Consider the following 11,875-nt stretch of genomic DNA (forward strand, 5'->3'; position numbering starts at 1 on the left):
ACAGAAGCAGCAGCTGAGCTAAATTCGCCTTTGGTTTTATACATGCCTCCTTTTTGAGATCACGACTGAAAAAGGCATCACAGCGCACTCCCCTGGCACGCTAGCTGAAGAGGTTCACAGCATGGTCTGACTGCCTGTTCTCTACCTACTGTACAGTAACTCAAGACCTGTATCTGTCCTATTTCTGATCTGTCTCCAAATTAAGCCAACCTGAGTAATCAGCTTGCAGGGAAGAAAGACAAATATTGGAGGAGCTGGTTAAGCAGACTTTAGCTTTTCACAATTTTTCCATCAAAGCAAAGGGCTGTCAATATTCTGTCACCTGACAATTACTGTATGTACATCCACTTGCCAACACAATTAAAAAAAAAAAAAGCCTTATAATAAAATCCCCTGCTAACTTGTAATGGCTCCTTTGGTAGAATACTGGGAATCAAAGAATCTCTTTGTAAGCAAAAATAGAGAGAGAGAGGATCTGGAAGGCAACATGCATACACAGAAGCCAGGAAGCAGCAGAGGGAGCAAAACGGCCAGGCCAATTGTTCTGGGAAGTCACAGACATGACAGGCATTGCACAGTAGAGGCAACAAAACATGGTCACAAGGTACAGTGGACATGTGTGTTTGTATACAGTCTCTACAATCCCCATCTCAACTATTCCTTCTCTTCAGAAGGACAGATACATGTGAGAGTACTGAGACCAGGCAAGTATAATATAGATGCAAAGGAGTATCAGTATATCCTCACAGCAGGGCTTTCATAACACTACTTTCATAATACTAGCCAAAGTTTAGCCTGGGGCATGGAACATATTAAATATACTGATTAGAGCCCCCCCTTCCCCTAAGCAAAGCACTCAAGCACATTGTAACAAAATGACCTTCCCCAAGACCCTCACCAGGTGTACTCTTGCCTCAGTTTCCCCACCTGTGGCCTAGGATACTTGTATCACAGCTTTGCCATACTTACCTAACAAGCCTCACACTTACATCACTTCTGCCTTAGTTCCATCCGGCTCTTTCCTCAATCCTACCCTCTCTCAGATTCAGCCAAGACCTTTGCCTCATATAGTCTCACGGGTAGTCATATGATCTCCAACCACATGACTCCTTAATCACATGCTTTACCTGATTACTTAAATTCCCCAAACTTTGGCCTTAAACCAATTATGGCTTACAGCTGAAAGGATCAACACCCTGATACACAGGTGCTTAATGTTAAGCATGTGAGCTGTCATAGACTCATAGACTTTAAGGTCAGAAGGGACCATTATGGTCATCTAGTCTGACCTCCTGCATAATGCAGGCCACAGAATCTCACCCACCCACTCCTGTAACAAACCCCTGACCTATGTCTGAGTTACTGAAGTCCTCAAATCATGGTTTAAAGACCTCAAGGTGCAGAGAATCCTCTAGCAAGTGACCCGTGCCCCACGCTGCAGAAGAAGGCGAAAACCTCCAGGACCTCTGCCAATCTGCCCTGGAGGAAAATTCCTTCCCGATCCCAAATATGGCAATCAGTTAAACCCTGAGCATGTGGGCAAGATTCACCAAGTAGCACCCAGGAAAGAATTCTCTGCAGTAACTCAGATCCCACCCAATCTAACATCCCATCACAGGCCATTGGGCATATTTACCTGCTAATAATCAAAGATCAATCAATTGCCGAAATTAGGCTACCCCATCATACCATCCCCTCCATAAATTTATCAAGCTTAATCTTGAGGGCAGATATGTCTTTTGACCCCACTACTCCCCTTGGAAGGCTGTTCCAGAACTTCACTCCTCTGATGCTTAGAAACCTTTGTTTAATTTCAAATCTAAACTTCCTAGTGTCCAGTTTAAATCCATTTTGGTGTCCACATTGGTACTAAGCTTAAATAATTCCTCTCCCTCCCTGATATAATTGCTCTTTATAAATATATCAGAGGGATTAATATCTCCCCTCAGCCTTCTTTTGGTTAAACAAGCCAAGCTCTTTCAGTCTCCTTTCATAAGACAGGTTTTCCATTCCTCAGATCATCCTAGTAGCCCTTCTCTGTACCAGTCCCACTGAAGTCTACAGAACTATTCATATGCTTAGCTTGGCTGAATCAGAGTCTAAATTACCAGGACTGGCAGTTTAAACAAAGCATATCAATAAATTCAAGAGACACTAAGACCCCAATCCACAAAGGTACCTAGGCACTTAAACTCCAGACTAAGTCCCAGTTCTAAACTCCCATCCAACCCTATAAGTGTTGAGTCAGTTTAGATGCCTACATTTCAGGGTAAAAGTTCCCTAGGCACCTACGTTTCTGCCTCCTGGCATATGCACTGCTGCCTTACTCTAGATGTCTGTCCTTCTAGCTCCTGCCTAAGACCCAGAGCAATTCACTTCCCGGGAGGTGATAGGTGATCACCCACCTGTTTCACATGCAGGCCTGAATCAGTACATACTTTGAGGTCACCTACCAGATTGGGACTCATTCAACATCTGGCTGCCAGAGGAAGAGCCCATGCTTTCTTTACAACTTTTAGCCCAGTGGTTAGGGCACTCACCTGTGTTGTGGGTGAGCCAGGTTCAAGTCCCCTCTCTGCCAGACGAGGTGAAAGGATTTGCAAAGGGGTCACCTACATTTCAAGAGAGTGCGCTAACCCCCTGAGCTATGGGATGCTCTGAGAGAGGGGAGCTTCCTCAACATTGCCTATTGGAGCTGTTCCACTGTGGCAAAATTAAGGGGCTTATGACACACACCCCTCTCATTGCCATCTCCTATGGGCTATCTTAGGTGGCTTCCTGCCTGGTGTGTTGGCTTTTGTGCTCTGCATTCTAAGGTGATTATCTCTCCCCATTTGTTGTATAGGGCATATAGGTGCCTAACTCAGGCACTGTGAATCACAAGTGTTGTTCCTGTGATTTTCTAGGCATCTACAAGTTAGCGTCACAGCACATAAGTCCCTTTGTGGGTCCAGGACTAAGATTTTATTTTTGGAGCAGAGGAAGGTTGAGACGTCTGCTAGTAAAAAAGGAAAGTGGGATTCCTAAATGGGGATTTAATCGCCAAAAGCTATTTCACGTCAAATCGATACACACCAGAACCAAAACCCCAAAACACCAATCAACCCCATGTGTCCTCCCTTCAGCAAGAAAGGGAAAAATAACTGGTTCTTATCAGCTGGAAGAAGAAAGAGATACAGCCAGTTGCAAGATGACCATCTCAGGACTGCAGCTACTTGACTCTCCCAAATTGAAAGGGCCAGCCCCAGAAAAGCAAGATGGGAAAAACTCCTGTAAGAGGGTATTTTTTATGAGTTAGTTGGGATCAGCTATTCATCACTGAGGTGCTGCTCAGGAAAGTGGTGGCCACTTTAGAGTTGTAAACATCATCCCTATACCACAGGTGGGAGAAGGAGTTCAGAATCAGCAGCGGATCTAGGACAGACATTCAGAACTGTCCCTAAAGGAACGCTGGTCCAGTGGTTAGGCACAATTCCCTGCTCTGTCACAGACTTCCTGTGTGGCCTTGGGTGAGTCACTTAGGCTGAGATTTTTAAAGATGCTGCTGTGCTCATTGTTGTAAAGTTTAACTGATTTAGGAGCCTAAAATCTAATTTTTGAAAGGAATTTAGGCACTTAGAAACCCAACAGACTATCCCACTGCCTAGTGGCTAGGACTATCTCTTGCCAGATGGGAAAACCCTGTTTGAAACCCCTTCTCCCCATTAGGCAGAGGAGAATTGAACCTGGATCTCCCACAGCCCAGCTGAGTCCTCTAACCACTGGGCTAAAAGTGATGGAGGGGCATGCTTGCCTCCTCCTCCATCCATTTAGTGTGGAGGGAGGCATGCACCTAACTCATTCTCCCAAGAAGCATCTTAGCCATCCAAGCTGCCTAACTCCAGGAAATGGTTCCCAGCTGTGGCTCACAAGCAGCGATAGGTGCCTCCCTGTGTCGCAGACTTGGGCATTGCATTCAGAGGGGCGGGGCTTGGGACATATCCCTCTCATTGGCATCTCCCATTGATTAGAATAGGCAGCTCTCTACCTTGTGTGAAGGCTTTTGTGGATCCCATTCTAAGGTGTTTATCTCTCCCCATTGATTGTAGAGGGAGCCCAGGTCCCTAACTCAGGCTTTGTGGATCCCATTGTTGTTCCAGGGATTTTTCCAGCCACTAAAAAGTCAGCCAAGTCCCTGTATGGATCTGGGCGTCAGTTCCCCCTCTGTAAAGTGGGAGTAACAGCACATTCCTACCTCACCAGCTGTTGAGGAAGTATACATTTTTAGAGTATAATGGGGCCAGACCAACATTTTCAGCCAAGCATCCTCATGCTCAAAGGTTCAAAATACAGATCCAAACTTTGCAGCTTAAAAGTCTCTCTAATGTCTAATTAACATTATTAGTGTGATTTAAATCCACAAACTCCCTCAAATTTCTGGTTGATTCTCCATGGTCTTGCAGCTCATGAGATCATTTGCATCTGTGCAAAATCAGTGCAAAACACTTCCACAACAGGATAGTAGCCTTTTGCACCCTTTTTACACAGATGTACAGAGCATACAGTGTGCAAGGCAATGAAGAATCAGGTGCTTTCTTTTGAACTCATTCCATTTGACTGCTGTCTGGAGACCTTTGCAACAGTGATACATAATGAGCTAAGTTAGGTTTCATTCTCTTCTCAGAGTCCTTTTGTGTTGTATATTTTTGTCAAACCTTGAACTAGATTCTAAGGCCAGAAAGGACCACTGTGATCACCTAGTCTCACCTCCGGCATAACCCAGGCCACAGAACTTCCCTGAACTGATTCCTGCTTGTATTAGGGCAGATCTGTTGGGAAAACATCCAATCTTGATTTTAAAATTGCCAGTGATGAAGGATCCACCATGACACTTGGTAAGTTGTTCCAGTAGTTAATTATCCTCACTGTTAAAAGTTCATGCTTCATTCCTGTCTGAATCTGTCTAGCTTCAACTTCCAGCCATTAGATCGTTATACCAATTTTCTGTTAGATTGAAAACCCCTCATTATCAAATATTTGTTCATCCTCATTTAAGTGCTTATTCTAGACTGTGATCAAACCATCCTTTAACCTTCTCTTTGGTAAGCTAAATAGATTGAACTCCTTGAGTCTATCACTATAAGTCATGTTTTCCAATCCTTTAATCATTCTCATGACTCTTCTCTGAACTCTCCAGTTTATAAACAACCTTTTCAAAGTGTGGACACCAGAACTGGACACAGCAGCAGTTGCACCAATGCCACATACAGAGGTAATATAACCTCTCTACTCCTACTCGGGATACCCCTGTTTAGATTTTTCGCTACATAAACTATATAATCAGTTATGTCTTTGATGAAAGAGTCCTTATGTATGTAGATCTTTTCAAACATATCAACAATTTTAAGCTCTTCTTTTTTAAAATAAACCATCACGTATTTAAAATATCTTTTAGATTAATTTACCATAAAAAATTCCTTTAAAAATCACTTGTGTTGGTTTTATTTTCAAGGAACTGACACTGGTTTTCCTAGCTAGATATTTTATTTGGGTTTTTCATTGCTTTTCCAGCTCTTAAAACAACAGAAATTAATTTGTCTGAGCTTTGCATAAATTCCCTTTTTCATTCTTGCTTAGACATGAAAGTAAAGTAGATGGATCTTACAGTGTATAAGTATCTTCTCAGGGAGCAAATACCATGTACTAAAATGCTCTTTAATCTAGCAGAGAAAGACATGACATGAATCAATTTATGGAAGCTGAAGCCAAACAAATTCAAAGTAGAAATTAGGCACAAATTTTTAACAGTTAGGGTGATTATCCACTGAAACAAGCTATCATGGGAGGTGGTGGATTCTCCATCTCTTCACATTAAGACTAGATGCCTTTGTGGAAGATATATGTTACCCAAACACAAGTTATGCTTTAGTCAAACAAGTTATTGGCCTCAGTCCAGCAGTAAGTAGGGGTTATTTAATGGTCTGTGATATAGAGTAGGTCAGGCTAGATAATGTAGTGGTCCCTTCTGGCCATAAACTCTAAGAAACTATGAATTTATTTATAAATGTATACAACCGAGAAATAAACAAGTCTAGTCAGACTAGGGGCTAGATTTGCAAAAGGACGTAGGCATCTAACCACAGGCACTGATTTTCTCATTTCCCTGGGGGTGCTCGACCCCCACTCTGCCCCAGATCCTGCCCTCATTCCACCCCTTCCCACAAGGCCCCACCCCTGCCGCACCTCTTCCCACCCCCGCTCCACCCCCACTCCTGCCTTTTCCCACTCTGTTTCACCCCCCTGCCCAAGTGTGCCCTACCCTAGCTCCACCCACCACCCAGCGCCTCCTGTCCGCTGCTGAACAGCTGATTTGCAGTGGGCGGGAGGCCCTGAAGTGGAGAGGGAGGAGCTGACCTATAGGGCTGCCAGTGGGTGCTGACCCTCCACTATTTTTTTTCCGTGGGTGCTCCAGTCTCAGAGTCCCCACGGAGTCGGTGCCTATGCACCTAACTGCCACTTACCGGGCCTAAATCCCAGAATCAGGCCCCACTGGGATTCACGAAACCCCAGCTGAGCTGCCGCTGAACCCTGGAGGCACCTAAATGTGATTGGCACCTAAATGTTTGCAGTGAAACTTCCCTAGGCACCTATGTTTCTGCCTCTGAGCATGTACATGGCAGCCCCACGCCAGGCATCTGGATGCCTAAGCCCCAGAGCGATGCATGAACCAGGGGAAGACAGGAGTTCCAACAGTTAAGTCACCTGCGGAGCCCAATCCAGTAAGTGTGCACAGAGCTCACCTACTGGATCGGTTGCCTAGAGGTGAGCTTATATAAAACAGATGAGGGGGGTATGAGGATGACTTCTCTTATAGCTCAGCCGTCAAGGCACTCCCACAGAATCTGGAAAACCCCTGGTTCAAGGCCTCCCTCCACCTGAGAGGGAGAAGGGATTTGAAAAAAGTTCTGCCACCTCTCAGATAAGTGCCTTAGCTAAGGGATATTCTGATATGATGTTCCCTCGGTCTCTCCTGTTGAAGCTGTTCCACTGTGGATAAATAATTTAAAAAAAGATACTGGAGCAAGGTGACCGGATCCCGGGTCTCCCAGGTGAGCTCGCCAAACACCAGGCTGCAGCCTCATTCTCATGCTTGCTTTCTCTCTTTCATTATATATGCACAGTGGAACAGCTTCAACAAGAGAGATGGACAGGAGGGGGAACTTGAATTGGGGGTTCCCCACATCTCAGGTGTGTATTTGAACCACAGGACGAAAGGTTATGAGGGAGGTCATCTTCAACCCCTCTCCCCACAAAAGGCCATAGGAGCCTAACCCCAAGAGAGGTTTGCAGCTGAGAACCCCAAGTGCTGAACTCCCTGAAGGGGTGGAGCTTAGGACACACCCTTCTTGTCAGCATCTACTACTGGCTAGATTAGGCAAGGAGACGCCAAGCCTGCTGGCTTTTGTGAAGCCCATACTGAGGCACCTCTCTCTCCTCATTCATTGTAGAGGGAGCCTAGGTGCCGAACTTAGACTTTGTGAACCGTAGTGATTTTCTAGGCACCTACAAGTTATGTGTGGTGACACACAGCACGGCCCTGCCTAAGTTTCTTCATGAATACGGCCCTATAAATTTCAGAATGGATTGAATTTTTAAGGACAGTTCCTCTACTGGTGTAAATCAACTTAGCTCCATTGACTTTGCACTTTACTGACTTACACAAGCTGAGGATTTGGCCATTAAATTTTATTCAAGTCCTACAACTCTCAAAAATCAAGTGTGTTCTAGGAACTGACTAACATGACCTTCCCCCAAGCTGCATCTGCAAACGCTGCTATAATAACCAGTTATCAAAAACAGAACATTCAAGCGTAGCTTCCACTGTTTAAAAGGTTTACATTGGAAGCTGGTTAAAACACTGGTATATGTTATTTTATCTGCTTGGCCTTTGCAGCTACATTTTGATAGCCTCCCAAACCAGGGGAGAAGACTTTACCTCATATATATGCTAATGGTATGACCTCAAATCCCTATTTGTAACAATAAGATCTCCACAGTATTTTTGTCCTTCAGACTTACTGCCACGTGATGGCACCAAAGAACACTGAAAAATCCAGCTCAGAGTGGGTTGCTGTTGGGGCTAGGTTAGGAATCAACTATCACTTCTGTTACCCTGCATCAGTGTTAAAATAGATGCATTATAATTTCAATCATCTATTGACAATTGGAAGCAATTTTTATTTTCTGGTTTTCAAGCCCACAAGGTAACAATCCTAAGGACACCAGCCTGCTATTAACCCAAACTTTGGGTCACACTGAAAAGTTACATTAATGCATAAAAGATCTCTTGGCTGGGTGAAACAAATCACAGTATTTCTGGACTGACACATCAGAAAGTTTTTCTTTTTCCTAATCTCTGTCTCTTGACCTCTCTTAATTCAATATTCAGGCAGCTTCTCTGTGGTGTGAAACAGATGAAGGACCAGATTTTAAAAATTCCCAGCAACTTTTGTGTGACAATTTGTGCTTGCAGAAGTGAAATGCAAGTGCAATCTACACCTGCAATTCAACTGCAAGTGAAAAATCGCAGATTGACATCTCATTAATTACCTGCAGGGTGCTTAGAGGTGCTGGTCATTTGATTTGTGACACCCTCAAACAGGGGTCTCAGCCTTTTGAAAGTATCAGTCTTCTGAAAATCTAATCCCAAAGCAGTTTACGGATAAACATCTCTTCCCATGCAAAAAACTACATGAAACTGTTGAGGAAACCCCTTGAGGTTCTGCTTGTGGAGATTCTTTTGGGTTAGGGCCTTGCAACCCAACCTGAACCTGATGGGACCTGACTAAAAGTGCTGGGTTCAGGTCAGGTCAAGGCTGAAAACCCCCCAGCCCTCTCGAGCTTGGGTTGTGTCTGATCATCTCCTCCTGCCTGTGGGGTGGGTTGGGGTAGGGTAGCTGTAGCTGCATGCCCTGTTCTTGCTGTCCACTGCCAACTCACTACACTCTGTGTGAGCTGCGGAGTGAGTGTGCTGACAAGTCAGGGAGCCTGGGGATCAAGAAGCCCGTAGGCCAAGTCTCAAGGATGAAGCGGTGGTGGTGATACAGTGGGAAGGGTTGGGGTCAAAATGATTCAACAACACTCTCTGAGTCTGGGTCACCTGTGCTCAGCTTGGGCATAAAATTAGGCCCAAACAAACCTCTGTTTTGGATTCTTCTGAGGTGTTCTTCCTGGGAGGGGAAGGCCGGAGAGGTGGTTGCTTATATTTCTCCTTGCAGCAGGTGGACAGGGAGGGATGAGGAATGGGTGGAGCAGCTGAGCTGGTGTTGGAAGGGTGATGTAATCTATTCATGGTGTGGGTCAGTGGCAAATTATCTCAGGAGCAAGGGACAAGTGGGGGAGGAAACTGTGCATCCCAGAGGCACTTCTTCCCTGTGTTGATCGTAGGGCAATGCAGCTATGTGCTATCCCCTACACAAGGCTTATGGTAAAGCCACATAGTCTAGCCCTGAGCAAATAATTTGTAGGGAATATTTTACTGCATGAATTTAGCTCTCTTTCTACATGTGGAATGCCCATGAGCCGATTGCAATTCCCTCAGGTTTACTGGTTATTCAGATGTGCTCAATGGCATTTTTTCCCAACTTTTTCTTATAAATTGAGCATTGACAGTTCAGTGCAAATATCTGATACTTAGTGTCCCAAATTTCAACTGTGTGTTGGCCAGCTAGCTGGCTCCCAGCAGGCATTTCCAGGGCACCCACCATCTTAGTATCCAAACATCCCTCCTGTTTTAGGATTTCAAAATGCTTTACATTGCTATATGGTAGACAATAGTAGCAATATTTCTTCTTATTAATTATCTGTATTGTGGTCACACCACCCAGTCATATACCAGGGTCCATTATGCTAAGCACTCTTTAAACACCTAACAACATCTCCTGACTTCTAGTCCTGGGCCTTAACATAAGGCCTGTCTTCTCCTAACACTGACTCGGTTCTGCATGGCTGGATGCCAGTGACTCTTTTCATGCTTTGCTAACGTTATTGTTTCTATACAGCTAGATTGTGACTTGGAATGCGCGCACACACACACACACACACACAAGAATAAAGTACAGAGCCAGTTTTATGCCCCCTGCTCCTGACCCTCTCTCTGGCATGGTGGGCATTTCAGGGGAGAGCCACCCTGACCTGCTGCCATCCCACTCTTCCTTTTTGGGCATGCCCACAGCCCAACTCTGTCCAGGGCTACTGCAGAGGTCACAATGAACTAGCAGAGCTGGCTCTGCCATGAGGCTCAGAACAGCCCTGTGCCAGCAGCATTCAGCCTAGCTCAGGGGTAGGCAACCTATGGCACGGGTGCCGAAGGCGGCACACAAGCTGATTTTCAGTGGCACTCACACTGCCCGGGTCCTGGCCACCGGTCCAGGGGGCTCTGCATTTTAATTTAATTTAAAGTGAAGTTTCTTAAACATTTTAAAAACCTTATTTACTTTACATATAACAATAGTTTAGTTCTATATTATAGATTTATAGAAAGAGACCTTCTAAAAACGTTACAATGTATTACTGGCACGTGAAACCGTAAATTAGAGTAAATAAAGGAAGACTCAGCACACCACTTCTGAAAGGTTGCCGACCCCCGGCCTAGCTATTTGCAAAGTGGCTTCAAAGTTCTGAGTGCTTGCCAGTATGATGGGCTTCCCCAGGGTGCAACCTGGAACTGGGGTACAACCGAGCCCTCTGACTCACCAACCTGGGCTCCCTCTCACACTGTCTTGCTATGACAAGCTACAGACCGCTCCTCCACTTCCACAAACCTGGAACACACCCAGCTGCTGTTACATGAAGGCTTTCCCCCGGCCCCCAGCTCCACAACCTAGGACCCCAGAGCTGTACCATCTTTCCCTGGTCAAAAGCCTGACAAGTGAGTTTATTTCCCAGTCCGTCCCTCCCTCAATGTGGAGAGGACAATGCACCAGTTTTTGGTAAGGTAAAGGTAATAATTGGAGATATACCAATCTCCTAGAACTGGAAGGGACCTCGAAAGGTCATCGAGTCAAGCCCCCTGCAGATTCCCCAAGCACTCCTAGCAAAACACACTGTTTTAGGTAAAACATATAAAACAAATATATTAACTACAGAAAGATAAATTTTAAGTGATTTTAAGTAGTGAGCATACAGATCAGAGCAGATTACCCAAAAAGAAATAAAACAAAACACAATCTAAGCTTTATAAACTAGTTAAGATTTGAATCAAGTTGTGTCTCACCTGTTAGCTGGTAAAGCAGGTTATTGCTTTTGCATACACAGGCAGGAATTCTTCTGTCCCACCTGGGACCCTGCTTCCCCAGTTCAGTCTTTATTCCTCAGGTGTTGTCTTGCAGGGGGAGTGAGGCCTCGTGGTAATGTTATTTCCCCCTTTTATAGCTTCTTGCATGTGGAGGGAACTTCTTTGTTTCAAGCCAAGCCCCCAGCAGTTTGTGGAAAAGTACAAGCAACAAGATGGAGTCCAGTATCACATGATTTAGTCACATGCCCTTGCATGCTTCAATGAGTCATGGCAGCCATTACACATATTTTGGCTGAAGCGTCCACAGGAAAGCTTATCAGGCGAGGCAAAACTTTTCCCATGGCCCACTGTTTTCACTGCTGAGCCATTATCTTGGGTAGCCCCTTCACAATGTGCTGGCTAGACTGGGTGTAAACAACTTTGTTGGTGTTACCCAGGAGCAAACCCATTTGAAATATAGATGCATAGTCAATATTCATAACTCCAGATAGAAAAATGATACATGCGTACAAATAAGATAATCGTATTCAGCAAACCATAACTTTTCCATTGATACCTCACGTGCCATATCTTGAATAAGATGAATCATAATTATATTAT

At 44.8% G+C, this 11,875-nt stretch overlaps 1 long non-coding RNA gene across 1 annotated transcript in view; it reads right to left on the bottom strand.

Annotated features, from left to right (window-relative positions):
• LOC120406574 overlaps positions 1-11,425 on the bottom strand; it is a 57,061-nt gene extending 45,636 nt beyond the window's left edge. The window contains exon 1 of the long non-coding RNA XR_005599367.1: positions 11,255-11,425. This is a non-coding gene — a long non-coding RNA (uncharacterized LOC120406574). The remainder of the gene's footprint in view (positions 1-11,254) is intronic.
• Positions 11,426-11,875: the final 450 nt, after the last annotated feature.

Source organism: Mauremys reevesii, linkage group 5 (genome assembly GCF_016161935.1).
Source record: "Mauremys reevesii isolate NIE-2019 linkage group 5, ASM1616193v1, whole genome shotgun sequence".
NCBI classification, from domain to species: Eukaryota; Metazoa; Chordata; order Testudines; family Geoemydidae; genus Mauremys; species Mauremys reevesii.